Raw genomic sequence first — 4,277 nt, forward strand, 5'->3', positions numbered from 1 at the left:
TACGGCTGAATGATCCAGGATGGCCTCACTCACATGTCTGGGGGTCGGCAGACTGTCAGCTGGGGGAGATGGGCCATGTGCCTCCCATTCGCTAGCAGGCTAGCCAGGGTGTCTTTTCATGGGGGCAGTCACAGGGCTCCAAGTGCAAGTGCTTTTCAGATATTTGCTGTTGTCGTATTAGTCCCTTTGGCTAATGCAAGTCACCTTGGCGAGCCTCACGTCAGTGTGGGAGGGAGTTACCCACGAGTGTGGATGCAGGGAGGCGTAAACAAGTCAGAGACCATTCTGCAACAATCCGCCACAGGCAGCTTCCTGGTTCCCGGGATGCTCTCTCTGACCCAGGCACGGAGGGGCAGGTGTGGGCAGACTTGCACATTCCTTCCCAATCTCTTCTGTGGATTCCTTGCCCACAGCCTATCCTTGAAATGCTGCTAATCTCTAAGGCTCCGTTCTTGGCTCCCAGGACTGAGGGTCATGTTGGGACACCAACCTGCACACCCAGCCCGGAAACGCTGGAATATCAGAGCAGATTACTGAGGTAGAGTGTGCCCATAAACCTCCATGCCTTTGAGTGGGGACTCTGAAATATTATGTGGTCCTGCTCCTTGAGGAACATGTTCTCAATTCCTTGGCAGAACAAAAGGATCCAAGGTGCTGGAGGACGTTCTAGAAGGAGCTGTGTTCACAGAGAGGTCCGATCAGCCAAGCCCAGAAGCTCTGCCAAGTTTCTGATCGCAGCTGGTGCTTGCCCTGGCCAATATTCTGCAGGAAAGACAGCCTCCGTGTCAGGAAGAGGAAAGCTCTGTGGCTGTTTAGGGAGAAGCTAGAGCAACCTGTGGGTGGGGAAAGGATGGGATGGAAGGAGCTGGGATTTCTGTGTCCTGCTCTCTTAGGTCAGGAGGTGCCTCAGAGTCAATATTCCACGATTATCACCCACACTCCGGAGGGTGGCGGCACACATGGCCAGGAGAGCCAGACCGGCTGTGTGTTTTTGGCGGTGGCAATGAAGGGTGTCTTCCCAAGATGAGGAACATTTGGCTCAGACTTTCCAGGAATCTTGCCTTGGCCTGGTGGCCCCTGGACTCTGACAGCCTGGTAGCCGGGCGTGGCTGTGGGTCACAGGCTTTGCTATAGTTATGGGGCTGGATTCTGTGCACAGCCAGCAGAAGCCATGATGAGCCGCCTACAGTGCTTCCTTGTGTGTAATGCTTCTGCCTTTGGAATTCAAATATTGTGCAGAAATGCAGGTTTATTGTTATCAATCCCATCTCCTGAAACTTGACAAATGCATTCTTATGCAGATAATTAAGAGATAATGTCAACTGAACAAAGCTCTGTCACTGAAATAATGGTTTCCTGCTGTGAAGTTTATGCCTCAGCAAAGTCAAGGTGTTTGTTCCCAAAGTATAGCTCCCTATCCCTTTGACAACTGTCTGTGACATCCTCCTTCATCCCCTCATCCCTCCTCCCCAAGTCGTGATTACAGCAGAGCCAGTGTCTGGGGACACCAGGTGCGGCTGAGACTTCTCTTTGCTCAAGAGTCCTAGAGGGGGACCTGCACTCTGGGCTTCCAACACAGGCGTTTCTGCTTCCCCTCCGTGGAAGTCACCTCAGGCAAAATGCCCCTCCTCACTCTGCCTTTATGTCCCCTCTTCTAACCTGAAAAAAATAACCTCTGACCCTAAATCCAAAGTTGAATGTAACGCAATTGCTGGCATTTGTATAGCTTAGGTTTTTAGCAGAATATGTACATAATGTAGCCATTGGGTCTCATTTTTGCTCCATTGTGTTATCCTATATAATAAAAGCCTAATATGCTAAGTGTCTGGTTGACCAGTCGGCCATTCAACCAATCAAAGCATAATATGCTAATGAATGCTAAGGCTGCTCAGCCGCTTGCTATGACATGCACTGACCACCAGGGGGTAGACGCTACAACCGCTAGGTTAGCTTGCTGCTGGGGTCCGGCCATTGGTGACTGAGAGAGACAGCTGGACATGCTGCGGTCCCTCCCTAGCTGGCCAACCTCCCACATCCCTCCCTGGCCCCGATCATGCACTAGTGGGGTCCCTCAGCCTGGCCTGCGCCCTCTCGCAATCCGGGACCCCTCGGGGATGTCGGAGAACCAGTCTCGGCCCCATCCCTCAGGCCAGGCTGAGGAACCCCACTGGTTCCTAGTATTTCTATGAGCAAATATACAAACGAGCTCACAGACTAAGCTAAAATGGACTTTGAAGGCATTAGAATTGGGCATCACTTAGAAGAACTAACGAAGCTTGTGTCATGCAGGCTCTATCATGCTTTTCTCTTGTGTGATATAAGGAGTTAAGAAAGCATATTACCTCCAGTGCAAGGGTCAGAAATAGCTCCGGTCTTATCCAGGATTCTGTGCACAGCCAGTAGTAGCAAGACAAGCTGCCTACAGAGCTTCCTTCTGTGTTATGCTTCTGCCTTTGGAATTCAAATATTGTGCAGAAATGCAGGTTTATTGTTACCAATCCCATCTCCTGAAACTTGACAAATGCATGAGGCTGGAGGTCTTCCTCTTCATTAAGCAAAAGCAAACATTTCATTAGAGCCCGACCCCTGCTGGCGCAGCTCAGTGGTTGACCTATGAACCAGGAGGTCGTGGTTCGATTCCTAGTCAGGACCCATGCCCAAAGTTGCAGGCTCAATCCCCAGTGCAGGGCGCGCAGGAGGCAGCCGATGGATGATTCTCTCTCATCGCTGATGTTTCTATGTCTCTCTTCCTCTCTGAAATCAATGAAAATATATTTTTAAAATTTCACTGGAGGAGTGTAAGCCTGCTCCCCTAGAGCAAGGGTAAATAAGGTTATGCAGTGGGAGGAGTGGGCTGGTGGGCCTGGGAGGGACGCACACCTCTGGGGCCACCTCCAGCGAGGAGAGTGCGTGGCTTCTTGGGGAGCAATGTTGTACAGATTCCAAGTCCATCTGTTCCAAATGCCCCATAGAGTTTTATTGCTAGGTGTCTTTTAATTATACCGATTGGCATTTCATAATCATAGGCCGTAAGATGAAAACCCCAATTTCTGCTTGGATATGTTGGTGGTTTTTAAAATAGAATCTGGCAACAGGCATGAAAAAGGGAAGGCACAGGGCTAGGAGATGAGACCAGGTTCTAGTCCCTGCTCTGCCCTCTTCCTGGTGACCTTGGGCGTGCCATTTCAACCAGGCCTTAACAAGAAGGGGGCACCTGGTGGTGTCTAAAGTATCCCCTAGTTCCATATCTTATTGTCCTGATACTTAGGGTTAGAGAGGATCATCTGGTAGAATTGTGTTATTGATCCTGTGTTTGAAATATGGTGTTAGAATTGAATCAAAATGTACTTTTTCTTAAATTTACATTTCTCCCCAGACTTGTTGTGTGTATGATTAATCATTGGAAAAGAAGCCACAATTCCTGAGAGCTGATTATTAGAAAGGATCCCTTTCTTTTAGTAGAGAGTCTTTGAGGAGATTTCTCTTGTTTTTTTTTAGCTTTTCCTAATTTTTTCTTTTCATTTTTTATTTATTGACTTGAGAGAGACAAAAGAAGAGGGGAGAGGGGAGAGAGAGAAGGGGGGGGAGAGAGAGAGAGAGAGAGAGAGAGAGAGAGAGGTTTTGTTGTTCCACTTATTTATGCATTCATTGGGTGATTCTTGTATGTGTCCTGACTGGGGATCAAACCCACAACCTTCGTGTATCAGGATGACACTCTAACCAACTGAGCTACCTGACCAGGGCCCCTAATTTTGTCTTAAGGAGAAGAAGAGAAATGGAAATCAATGATTTGGATTGAGACTAACTCAATGCCTATATTATAAAGCTTAATGTATTAACATTAATTTTGGAGAACCAAAGTTGTAGTGTTGTGTTTTTGACTACTACACTTCTCTGGGGTTAGTGCTTAAAATAATTATACTTAGAAAAAGATATTTTGGGGGAAACTCCACACCTGCCAAATGTAGGCATAATTGAGAGTTATATTTTAGGTTTTTATTTTGTGGCAGGAAGGATAGGGGATAATACAGAGATCTGAAGTTTTTAGGACTTAGAATTATTTATGTATGCTTAAGTTAGCTTCTTCTATGTGACAGAAAGAGGTACATCCTCTGAAAATAGAAGAAGAATGCAAAGCAATATCTCAGCTGAAATTGGGGAAGAGAAGTTGAAAAGAAATTTTATATAATAAAATGGGAGAAAGGGAGTGAGGATGCTCCTGAGAGCAAGGGACAGAGAGGACAGGGAGGAGGTAGAGGAGGGAGAAGAGGGAAAGA

This window comes from Myotis davidii, unplaced genomic scaffold, assembly GCF_000327345.1.
Source record: "Myotis davidii unplaced genomic scaffold, ASM32734v1 scaffold88, whole genome shotgun sequence".
Lineage (NCBI taxonomy): Eukaryota > Metazoa > Chordata > Mammalia > Chiroptera > Vespertilionidae > Myotis > Myotis davidii.